The sequence below is a fragment of the Papaver somniferum genome, chromosome 1 (genome assembly GCF_003573695.1).
Source record: "Papaver somniferum cultivar HN1 chromosome 1, ASM357369v1, whole genome shotgun sequence".
NCBI classification, from domain to species: Eukaryota; Viridiplantae; Streptophyta; class Magnoliopsida; order Ranunculales; family Papaveraceae; genus Papaver; species Papaver somniferum.
In genome coordinates, this window is record NC_039358.1 from 203,038,696 (window position 1) to 203,051,973 (window position 13,278).

Here is a 13,278-nt window from a genome sequence, read left to right on the forward strand (position 1 = left end):
CCGAGGCGCCTGTTTGAGACCATAAAGGGATCTGCGAAGACGACAAACATGGTCAGGGCGAGTTGGGTCAACAAAACCTGGAGGCTGATGCATATACACTGTCTCGGTCAAATCCCCATGGAGAAAGGCATTCTTGACATCCAATTGGTGTATGGGCCAAGATCGCGAAGTAGTTATGGTGAGAATAGTGCGAATAGTTGCAGGTTTAACCACCGGACTAAAAGTCTCAAAACAATCAACCCCAACCTGTTGAGATTTACCATTAGCAACAAGTCTAGCCTTATATCGTTGCAGGGAACCATCATCATGAAATTTGTGGCGAAAAAGCCACATGGAGCGAATAATGTGAGCACCAAGAGGTCTCGGTACTAGATCCCAAGTGTTTGTTTTTAACATAGCACTGTACTCATCTTGCATGGCTTGACTCCAGTTAGGATCCCTAAGGGCATAGAGATGAGACCTAGGTAGACTGGATATGTTCGTTTGAATGTGAAGATTTAGTTTTTGAGTTGGTCGGAAGATACCACGAGAAGCTCGTGTTACTGGACGAGAAGGAGTAGAGGTAGGTGTTGTAGGTAAGATAGGAGTAGTGGTAGAGCGTGTCACTGGACGAGAAGGAGGAGAGGTAGGTGTTGTAGGTAGGACAGGATAAGATGATGTAGGTGATACAGGAGAAGATGATGTAGGTGATGCAGGAGAAGTTGTAGTGGTAGGTGCTGAATTTGCTGTAGGGAGCAGAGACGGAGTGACAGCAGGAGATTGGAGGCTGCTGTCGTTAGGAGATGATGCAGCGGAAGTAGTTGGAAAACGAAGTATGTAGGGGAGTATACAACTGTTGAGTAGTGGGAGAATGAGGTCCAGAAGAGGTGGAGGATGGGTAGGCCAGAGATGCCGGAATTAAGGGCGAAGTAGGTGACAGAGAATTATCGGCAGTGGAAGGATTACTAAGAGAAGATTCACTAAACGGAAAAACGTTTTCGTCAAACGTTACATGGCGAGATAAAATAATTTTGTTGGTGGATAGGTCGAGGCAACGATAACCACGATGGTGAAGAGGAAAGCCAAGAAAGACACATCTAGATGAACGAGGAGCCAGTTTGTGTGGGATAGTAGCGAAAAGATTGGGATAGAAGAGACAACCAAACGTACGAAGATGGTCATAGGTTGGTTGGCGTTGGTAAAGAATAGAAACGGGGGAAGTGAAGTTGAGCACTTTATAGGGGAGAGTGTTGTGGAGATAGACAGCCATATGAAGAGAATCGTCCCAATATTTAGAGGGTACGGAAGCATGCGACATGAGGGTGCGAGTGATGTCATTAATACGATGAATCATTCGTTCCGCCTTCCCATTTTGAGATGAAGTGTGAGGACAAGAGAATCGAAAAACCAAGCCATTTGTTTGAGAAAAATTAAGAAAAGAGGAATTATCAAATTCACGATCCTTGTCGGATTGAAAACATTTTATATCCCGCTCAAATTGAGTTTTGACAAAAGAGCGAAATTCTAAGAACTTGGTATAGACTTGAGATTTTAGTTTTAAAGGATATACCCATAGATAATTTGTATAGTCATCGAACAAGATAAGGTAATAGCGAAAACCAGTCTCAACATGTACGGGACAAGTCCATAAATCACTATGAATAAGAGAAAAAGGAGAAAAAGTCATGGAATTTGATTCAAAAAATGGGAGACGAACATGTTTACTAACTTGACAAGAATGACAAAGTTTGGTAGATTGTTTCTTATTACACTGAATATAAGAATTGGAACGTAAATTATCTAGAATAGCATGGCCGGGATGGCCGAGGTGTGCATGCCAGATATCAGACGAGCACACAGCAAGAGACAGGGGAGAAGATGCGGATGATTTTGAAGGTGACACGACAGAGATGTTGAGAGGATAAAGATCCCCAGAGCTATTACATCGAAGAAGGATGGCCCTCGAACTCAAATCCTTCACAGAAAAACCAGATGGATCAAATTCAACGGACACATGATTATCAGTGGTGAATTTACGAACGGAAACAAGATTTTTGATTATATCAGGGACAACAAGGGTATTTTTTAGGTGGAGAGTTCGGGAAGGGATATTTATAGATTTAGTGCCTCTGGCTGTAACTGGGATGGAGTTGCCATTGCCAACTAAGATGGATTGTACATTACTAGTGTTAAAAACAGTGTGTAGCGTACCTGAATCCGCAGTGATATGAGAAGTCGCACCAGTATCCATATAGAATGTATCATCAGGTGGCTGTAAGGTCATCGAGTTGTATGCTTGAGCAAAGTCAGTTGGCTGTAGCAGCTCGTTGGATGGAGCAAGGTAGGCTTGAGGCTGGTCGTAAACAGGGGGCCTAGGACGACTCCGAGCAGCAGAAGAGCGACCATGTGTTGATCCACGTGGGGAGAAAGATGACTGCCAATGAGGAGCTGTTGGGTAAGGACACGGAGGAGCTTCCCAGTAAGAGTTCCATTGAGGGTAATACGCTGCTGGAGGTCTGTATGCTTGGTGGAATTGCTGCGGTGTTGGCAGTAGGGGTGGATCCATCGACGGAGAGGCTACTGTATGAACAGGCTGTGGTTGTCGAGGTCCGCGTTTTCCTGATCCTGAACGGTGGCTAAGGTGAGTCCCACGATCAGTCGATGAGGTTGTGGCAGCAAGAACAGATGATGACGACAGACTAGTTTGTTGTGCACGACGAATCTCCTCAGTGCGCAATTGAGAACGAGCAGCGTCAAAAGTAGGCATGGACTGTTGTATAAAGGATGCAACAGTGTTGTATTCCTCCGGGAGTCCATTGACAAGTTGGATAACCAATCGTTTGTCGTTCATCGGGAAATCAAGATCGGTCAGTTTATCCGACAACGATTTTAGTTTATCGCAATAGTCATCGACGCTAGCACAATCAACAAACTTTAGATTGACAAATTTACTTTCAAGGGTCGCAGCACGATTACCTTTGTTATCTTGAAAAAGCTTCTGAAGGTGATCACAAAGTTCTTTAGCAGTTTTTCCCGATTTTAGAACCGTGAGCATTAGATCCTTGGCCATGGTGGAGAACATCCATTGACGGCAGAGAGCGTCTAGTTGTTTCGAGGTATTGGCGTCAATTTTTGTTGGTGTTGCTGATCCGTCGATGAGGAAAAGGAGTCCGTGAGCCTGGAGATGGAGTTCGAAGAGAAAAACCCACGACGAGTATTCATCTTGTTTGATATCAAGAAGAATGGGGATTAGGGTTTTTATGTTATTGACAGTAAAAGCTGGATGCAGGGATTTTTTATCACCTGCCATGGATTTTTTTTTTTTTTAGAAGAAAATAGGGTTTGAAGAAGAAGGAGGATCTCTTTTAGAATGATACCATGATGGAAGGATAAACTTCCTTGAGTAATCCCTTAATCGGATTCTCAATATATATTATTATCATATGAAAGTCATTAACTACAGAGAATAATATCTTGACCGGAAATCAGGCCAATAAGGGAAATAATATCTTTTAATACTAAATGTTAAATTTGCATGTAGTTAGCATTGACCAATGCTAGCACAAACATTCAGTTGTACATTTTGCATACCAAGCCAACAAAATGATACAACTTTAACAACATTGAGAATGAGGGAATAATGACTCACATGCTTGTAAAGACCAATTGATTCATATGGGAAATCATCTCTACCAATTAAGTGTAAATTGACAAATCTGCTAAATTTTCAACTTTAGAAAATTGAAAACCTAAAAATGAATTTGAAATGTAAATTCAAAAAGATACTTCTTAAAATAGAAATTACATCAATAGAAATCACCATAGCCAACTATAGGGAAAGTAGTAACAAACCGTCATCTTTTGGATACCCTTCTTCCTCCACAGCCAAAACAAATCACCACGACCATCTCCCAACCACCAAAATTACACCAAATCTCCACCACCACCTCAACAACCAGAACCTCAACTATCTCCCTCACCTATTTCATCATCCTACCCTCACCACCACCAACAACAATAACAATAATCAAGTTAGAATAACACCCCTACCAGCATAAACTTAAACAAAAGAAGAAAGATAATCACCTAAATCCCCTTTAATCTCTGTCACCAATTTATGAATCCACGTAACTTGAATTTTGATTTGTATTACGAAAATACATATCCAAAAAGAGAGAAGATAATCAAATCCTATTTCTAGATTTACTTCTTCTTGATCCGGCAGCGGCGACGATGAAGATTTGGGTGGTGGCGGTATCAATCAATTCCTTATTATATAAAGGAGAATAATTTTGGTGACGTGTTGACACCATATTCAGCCTTACCAATGCTCAAAATTTAAGAAGCCACGTAGGAAGCCACCCTTTGAAGAGAGTTGGCACTTGAAAAAGGCACAACAGTTTCGATCGAACAGTTCGCTACAAAACTATAGAAGTTTCTTTTCGTAAAATATTTGGAGACCTATCGTTTGAAACGTTGCATTTTGAAATACCGGCTATTTGGAACCATGTCAATCAATTATGAACTAACATCTCCGTCCATGACTATAAAATCTTTATCTTAAGCCAGCCTATTTTTATCAATTTCCGATTCGTTTTTTTGGCTTCAGTTTTTTGAACTAACATATTCAGTCTGATATGATACCTGATCAATCGCACGCACAAAATAAAGGTTTGTTAACCGAGAGACTATTAGTCGATTGATTGTTAATTGCATTTTTTCCTGAAGAACTCAATTGTCTTTGCGTTTTATTCGAACAGTTTCGTCAATCTTTTTGGGTGTTTGAATTGGATATGCTGAAAAATATATAATCTTTTGTTAACTGTTCATATTCATTATAAGTTCACTTGAGTTTGCCTCCAGGAATTGTGTCAAAAACACTAGGACGACATAATTTGCGCTTAATTTGTTTGTTTTTTTTAAGTAAAGCTTACTTCTTTTCTTTGTATCAATACAGTGCAACATTCAACGGGGCTTGATATGCAACATGTGAACCAATTTTAGGCATCCAATTGATTGATGAAACCCTAATAGCATCAGATCAATCAAGTCGTACAGTGTAGTATTTGTAAGTCTCATCAATCATCAGATTTTGAACTTAAAAAAGTCAAGATGACTTTCCAAGGACTTATCGATGGTTTTTAGACAATTTGAGAAGACATGTTTTGGTTCAGATGGAGGGAAAACAAGTTTCCGTCAACTTATTAACCAAGACAGATTTTAATAAGAGCGGTCTAAGAATTTGATATTATTGAACGAAAATGGGGATACGGTTTCATGCTTTGTGGATATATGTTTTTACAAAATGGGGTGTAATAAACATTCAGTTTAATTCTTCAGTCTCTCAATCATGGAGGCAGCACCATGTTCATTTACTGATAAGAATTTACTCGGGAACGGAGGATTGCATTTATAAAAGAAGTCTATGTTGTTCAGCAGAGGTATGAAATGTGCTTTTAGAAAAACCATCTTTGACTTACTTTAGAACTGATTAGCAATAACAAGCACCACATATTTGAACTGTTTAATCATCACACGAAGTGACAAGCTTTTCAAATAGTTGAACAACATGTAATATAAACATATTGGTATGCTTTTTTTTTTCTTCTGTCAACTGAGGCTAACAGGGTTCTTTTCTGTTTTTCTGCTTAAATCTCTGTTAATGTCATGTCACAACTCTCAGCTCCAACCTCAGATTTTTAACCATGTAGTTTGTGCATAGAAAGTGTTTCTACCGTTGCATTTATAACGCTTATGTACCCATTATTTGTTTTCAAGTTAAGCACTTATTGTGTGTGACTATATTGTTTCACGACAGGAAGAATCAATATTGTGGAATCCCACGCTCATTGTCAAAATGGCCAAGGTGGGATCAGGAACTGAGAAAAAATAACAAATAAAAACAATTGGGTACCATGCGAAAGCTGCTCATCCCACAGTTATAATGCCTCGGGTAAGTGTTGATTTATGTATGTAGGCAATGGTTTTGAGATTCTTTGGATTCATGGGAAACTGTCTCCCATTACATGTTCAGATCACAATGCTACCGATTACCACATTTTGGTTCGTCGTCCCGCTACTATGTTGTCTAAGCTGAAATTGCATAGAATATGGGTCATTCACACTTAGGACGATCCCGTTATTATGCTTGACCTACCTCATTTGTTTGCATGCAATAAATTCAATCTCTATACGACTGTGAACAAGTTTTGTGATGTAAAATATTTCTGAATAGTGTGATGAAACACTCATCATGGAACTTTCACTGTTTCAGTTTTTGCAGGTGCTTGGATGTTAGACTACCCCGTCATATTACAGTTTGCACCATGAAAGGAAAAACACCAATTGAAGTTTTGAATACGGATAATTGTAGAACCATCACCCAGCTGCTATCCTCAAAATGGAAACCCACCTACACCGTGAGCTTTCCATCTATCATTTCAAAAGTGGATGATGAGACCTTTGGTGCACAAAATGCGAGACTGAAATGGACGTACCCGTTGCAAAGTTAAGTGCCACCAGAAAATACTATATCATTTCAGTTTGTGGATGCCTATCCAGTTGTTATTTTACTAGCCAGTTGAGCAGTTGTTTTTAGCCGCCCAGGTTCCTGCTGCTCTCTGAAGTGGAAGATAACACAAGTTTCGTTGTCTTTCTCGCACTGGACAATGAGATCCAGAAGTTGGATCATCACACTGCTTGGGAGTGTTGTTGAGTGGGTCAGTGGTAAAAAGAGAGATTTAGTTCTAGATTGGGCAAAGATTACTATTGGTGTTTCAAATGGATCATTGGCTTCTGCAACAAATACTAATGAAGTTATGCCAAGGCAACACTTCATCTATGTAGAGAAGAAGTACTATATAGCTAGGAAAAGTTAACCAAGCTTTATGAATGTTCATAAAATGTAATTTTAATGATGCACGTTGAGGTTCGATTGGTTGAGTTCCATGGAATAGTTACATGACAAGAAAACTTTAAGGAAAGAGGCACGAGAAAGGTCACCACACGAGAACCCTTAAAAAACATAAATCAATTGAATTGCACGGGGATACAAGGACCTTGTTATGATGAAAGTGACCGTAGCCGTGGAGATGGTGGCGGTAGGTTTAGATCAGAGGAGGAGATCTGGGTGCTTATCTTCTGATGTTGGGATCGAATAAAGGAGGAAGAAGAAATAAAAGGCTAAAATAGGGACTCAACAAAATACGAAATTGCTTTAGACTTATTTTTCACCCCTCGAGGGTAATTGTGCAAGGCCCACTAACATGGAGGGTATTTATAACATTCCAACAATTTTAGTTGATCCCATTTCCCATTTTTAGATTTTTCTAAGACAAAACACGTTAGGAAAATACCTGGAAATGTGATAATATCTCTTTTCTAGATACGGATTGAGAAGTTTTTTTACGCTTGCTTTAGTAAACTTAATAACAAATTCTAAGGTATACTTGGGTAAACTTAACAACAAATTATAATAAGGCACATCTTGATCATCATCGAATGAGCCGATCAAAAATAGATCATCTTTGAATCAGTCATATTGTTCCCATGGGTATTCAATTGTTGCAAGTGAAGTGCAAATAGACTCTAATAGGTAAAAGAAAGTTCAATTAACTTGGCTAGTTTGGGGTTCTATTGGAATTGTTTGGGGCATATCAATTTCCTTGCCCAACCTGGAGAAGGGGATAAAGGGCGTCTAAACTAGGTGAAGGTACTAAGTTACCCTCACTATTAAATTGCGAACCTAAGTTTTATCCTTCTAAATTTAAAACCCTTTCAGGAAAAATCTATTTAAATCATTTGTATCATAAATTAGAATTAAAGCTCAAATTCATTAATGGATTCTAACAACATTGATCGATTTAAAAGAAATTTCATAATCCGTTTAAAAAATAAATCAAACTAAACATCATCGATTGCAACTCATTACCTTAATTACACATGTGATTGATTTATCCATTCAAGATTGAAAATCACAAACAATGTTGGATTATTGGTTTAACGATAATCGGTCGACGTTCATATCCATATTAACCGAATCTTATGAAAATCGGTCGATGTCCATGAACGCGTAAACCAATTATGTGTTTTCTGGTCGAGAAGAATTTAACCAGAATCGATTGAAGTTAATGCCGACATAAACCAATTCTGGTATGGAAGAGAACCATCCTTCTGTATATCTTTTTAACCTGGAATCGGATCACATGAACACTTATATATACCGATTCTATTTTTGCATTGTTGGGAATCGGTCTACATGTGTATATCGTGCTTACTGATTTTTACAATCGGGCTATGTAGTATGTAATATGAATCGATTCCTGGTATTCTTCGTGTTTAAAAACATCAACCCAAAATCGGTTTATACGAGTGCATGAACTTCTACCGATTCTGGATTGATTTTTGTCAAAACGAAATCAATTTTTTTTCAAGTTTTGATGATGAATTAATGTTGCAGTAACATGTGTTCGACTACTACCTACATGTGTCATAGTACATGCACATGTATCCTTCATGATTGATACATGTTGTCCTTTCTCTTCCACTAACTACACATACAATGGAAATAGCTACCCTCTCTCACTATCTCGTGTCTATTTAACGAGAAACACAACAAATGAGAAGCACACATGATTTTCCTTCTCTTTTGTCTCCTCTATGCTTTATTGTTTTGTCTCCTCATACAACAAACTTCAAAACCATTGTTGATTTCTGGTTAACTTGGTTCAAAATTATTATTCAAAAATAAATTGTCGTTAACTTCAAAAATGTCTTATTTTGGCATATTGTGATAGAATCAAAAGTAATTCACTTAGGCCCAAACCATCCGGATTAATGAAGTCATTTTCTTTTAAAATATTTATGGTTTTTCTTCTATAATTAATGAAGATGAACAAGGAAAGAGTGGATGGACTAAATTATAGCTAAATGCGGTCCAAGAGCATAGCTCGGTGGTATTCCATCAACTCCAATAAGGAGGAAGTCAGGAGTTCGATCCCTATTGTAGTAGAGGTTTGTATTTAAATTAGTTCTATAGAGGGGTTTGACGAGGTTGGGTCTAGCAGTGGTGCTAGTCCAACTGGATGGATTCGGATAGGGACCTGGGTCAAGCTTTAGCCTATAAAAAAAAAAAGAAAAAAAAAGAATTACAGCTAAACAAGGAAAATAGGTGTTAAAATATGATTAGCGGGTACAGAAGGCACATACAAACGACCTCTAAGGGATTAATGAAGAAGAGACAAACTAAAATCGGAATTAAAACTATTATAGTCAGATTTAATTTGGTAGATGGTAAATAGAAAAAAATAGAATTTAAAATAAAGTTAACGGAAACGGTACGTTTCTTTTGAGCCGTTGGGCGCAACGTTGATCCAATGGTTCAAAAGAATAGACCATTTCCGTTAGTTTTGGAAAATCAGCCCATTCCCCTCGGCTCTTAGCCCTGGAAATTATGAAGTACAGTAAGCAGTAAATAAGAATAATATGGGTGGTGAATATGTGAAACAAACGGGATGTTATAACTTATAAGGCAAACACTAGACTTCACTAGCTCCCAGTAAAATTTCTTTCTTTGGATGAGAACTGAACACTTCGAGTTTGGTGTCTTTTCTTTTACACAAAATTAGTTAAAAAGACCAAAATCAACAATTCCTGGGTGAAATGGACAGTTAGATTTTGATACTGTTTAAATGGACAAAAATATAAAAATAGCCAGAATGTAACCAATTTCATCGTGCCCATTTTCAAATATTTTTTCTTATTTTTAACTTACACAGGATGTATCCAGTTTCATCCTTAATATTTTTTAAATTTAAGCTAAGGATGAAACCAGTTTCATCCTTACTATTTTTTTGTGGCCATTTCACCCAAACTATTTTTCACTCGTCCATTTAAACCGTGATTTAAAAATATTTGGACAAATGACCCATTTTCCGTTTCTTTTAGTCGAGACATCCAATTAATACCACATGATTGAATCAAAGTGAATCTCCATTGAATAATATTTATACACCATTAATTATGGTCACATGATCTAAATCAAAGTAAATCTTCATCAATTACTTATTCAAAATATTTCAAGTACACTGTGATCCCATAAGAACAGGATTTGATTCAATTACTGCTATTTTCAAATATTATTATGGATTTTAGTTTTCAGTAGACGTTATTTTAAAATTATTTTTCCTGGTGAGTTTTTTCCCCTATTTAACTAGGTTTAGGATTAATATTGACGGAAATTAACAACTCTTCACTTGCTCTTTATAATTTCTGGAGCTCAGTCAATTGAGTTGAAAGATCGGAAAGTGGGTCGTTTGTCCAAATATTTTTAAAACATGGTTCAAATGGACGAGTAGAAATTATTATGGATGAAATGGACACCAAAAAAATAGTAAGGATGAAACTGGATTCTTCCTGACATAAACTTAAAAAATAGCAAGGATGAAACTAGATGCATCCTGATGTAAATTAAAAATAAGAAAAAATATTTGAAAATGGGTAGGATGAAATTGTTTACATCCTGGCTATTTTTATATTTTTGTCCATTTAAACAGTATCAAAATCTAAATATCCTTTTCACCCAGAAATTATTGATTTTGTTCTTCTTAACCAATTTTGTGTTGAAAGATTATATATCCTAGCTTTGCTCTAGCATTATCTGCTAAGATATTACTGGTCTTCTTATTTTGTGTAACAAAAGACTGCAACCCTTAACTTGTAGACAACGGAGATGAAAGATCTAGCAAATGTTATCTGCAGAGTGGAATGGCCTACTCTCCCTCGAGTCAGTATATTCTTAGTAGACTAGGATTATCATTTTCATTGTTCATTTATTGAAGACGTCTTCGTATTCGTAGTATTAGTTTACTTGGATCACATTTAGTGTTTAGCACAATTCGAGGGTAATCAACTCTGCACTCGGCAGTACCTGCTGACAACTTGAGATATCAAGGCATGTAAATTTCTGTGTCACTTGTCTGAATGATTATCTAATATATTTTCTTTACTACCATATCTTATCTTTGCAATTGATTTCAAGAGGCAAACTAACGTACGTAACTACAGGATAGAGTTTGGCTAGTTGTTGTTTGTTTTTTAGGTCATTCAAGCAACTTGTTGTTTGTTTTGGGGTGTTAATGCATCCCTACAACTTCTTGTTTTTTTATGAATTATTATTGGTTGTAACAAGTAAACAATGGTGCGCTGCTGCTATATATAGAAGAGATATATCTCGATAACATATCAACAACTCGATCGAAATCATGGCTAAAGCTGCTCATCTAAGTTTTTCTACTAATTTTCTCATTGGATTTCTCTTGGTTTTGGTTGTTGCAAACACAGTGCAAGTTACTACTAGCTATATACGGTTCTTTATATTTCTTGTGGTTTTCTTTTTTTTTTTTGTTCTGATGATATTTGAAAAGCTAATATGAGTATCCGGTGTACTTTTAATGGCATACAGATACGTCCGTGGTGAATGTACTGTGGGGAATTCAGTGCCGGTGAAGTCGTGTCCAAGAAGTAATTGTGATAGCCTTTGTACAATCAATAGCAATTTTCCAGTCAGTCATACTGAATGCCGAAGTAGTATATGCTTCTGTTGCAGGTAACAATATATATATAAACAGCAAATGTCACCGGCAATGGCACCAATCATGTATCCCACTGATCACTTTTCCGTTTCTTTGTAATAGTAAGTTCCATGAAAGGGTTATTTGCTTAATTAATCATATCAGTTTAATCATATCGTTCTCTGATCAGTTGTTTATCTTTTATTATCTGGTTGTAAGTGTATTTCTTTTCTATTGCTGGTTCGTTTAGAGAATTTATTTTACTAGTCTTTCTTTGTATTGCAAAATGTTTATGTTGTAAAATAATAAGATTGGTGGCCACAGTGTTTATCCAATAATTATGAAATGAAACATGGATTCCTGGAAAAGTAACTGCACCACAAGAGCACACTGGACGCTGTAATCTAATGTCTATCATCTCAACAAAATTGGCATGGCCCCTTTGGGATTCAACCAATGTGAATATGGAAAAAGTGTAATCTTTTGCATTATTTAAACATTTTTTATCTAACAATATCATAACCATTCAGCTAATCTCATTATTATTTCGTAACAGTTAATGCCTGTTGTGAATTTGCGACTGCGTAGGATAGTAGGAATGACCTCTTACTGTTGCAAAACTTGCACCCGCTTGAAGTCGTTGGGATTCCCAACAGCTTAGTATATCACTTGTGTCACTTATGCGTGTGGCTAAGTAAAACAAAATGGTTAATCTATCACAATAGTACCTTATTTGGGGAACTTTTTTAGATTTTACTATTGGGGGTTCTTTTACTTCTGTTAATGGAGATTGGTAATTTTGAGTAGATTGAACTGATATTCATGATTTATAAAGGAGATACCACTATTGACAGGAATGATATGTATCGTTTCAGAAATCGTCCAGGGTCTGCTAGTTTTTGTTTGCCTTGTATGTAATGGTATCACCTTCGCTAATGTTGGTATCCCCTGTATGAATGATGGACATTGTTAGTAGACTAAAGTAATTTTTATATGTTATTTGTAGTTGATGAGATTTACTGGTGGTTTTAGTAAAATCGATTGCCGGGACGGCTTTTGTAGCAGAACAGAGGAAGTATGAAAAAAAAATGTCTTAATAAATCCAATTTTTTATCTGATATCTTGTTTCTGTTCTTTTGTTTTTCTTAAAGAAAATCTCGATAGGAAAGCAACAATAACAATAAAAGTTTATACTAAGCTCTTGAAGTACAATTTGCTGAACGGACAATTGTTACAAGTTCATTTGATGAATGTGGTTTCACTTCTAGGTGTAAGTTTTTGGCTGTGTAACTAATCCAAACCCGAAGTGGAAGAGAGGATGATAATGCTTGTCACCAACAGTCATTGGTAGTTGATCAACGCTCTTGAACCAAGTGCGAGCTAGTTTATCAGTAAACCCGTAATCACCAAACAGAATATCAGCAATACCTTGACCTTCAGTTCCTGGCAACCATGCTGCTACTAGTGCTTTAGCAAGATACGGTTGGATCATGACAGGTCTACCGGATACGACGACAACCACACAATTGAAGGCCCCGCACACGTTTTTGATCTGCTCTGGCCAGGCTCAGAGATAAATCCTCCCTGTTTCTAGCGCCAAAATTTAGTTGCTAAAAATCCCACAACTACACCCGTTGTAATGATAATAACACAAAGTTTCAGTCATGTGTATAAACTCAAACATTAATGATATTATTCACCACTTTGAGGCTAAAATGATCTTCGCAAA

The 13,278-nt window shown here is 37.1% G+C and overlaps 2 long non-coding RNA genes across 2 annotated transcripts; both read left to right on the forward strand.

Moving 5' to 3' along the window:
* The first annotated feature begins 4,010 nt into the window (after positions 1-4,010).
* Positions 4,011-7,315, forward strand: LOC113335464. The gene is made up of 4 exons (XR_003353362.1): positions 4,011-4,650; positions 4,937-5,420; positions 5,798-5,932; positions 6,254-7,315. It is a non-coding gene; the product is annotated as an uncharacterized LOC113335464 (long non-coding RNA).
* Positions 7,316-11,134: 3,819 nt separating this feature from the next.
* Positions 11,135-11,917, forward strand: LOC113335471. Its single transcript, XR_003353369.1, has 2 exons — positions 11,135-11,344; positions 11,441-11,917. It is a non-coding gene; the product is annotated as an uncharacterized LOC113335471 (long non-coding RNA).
* Positions 11,918-13,278: the final 1,361 nt, after the last annotated feature.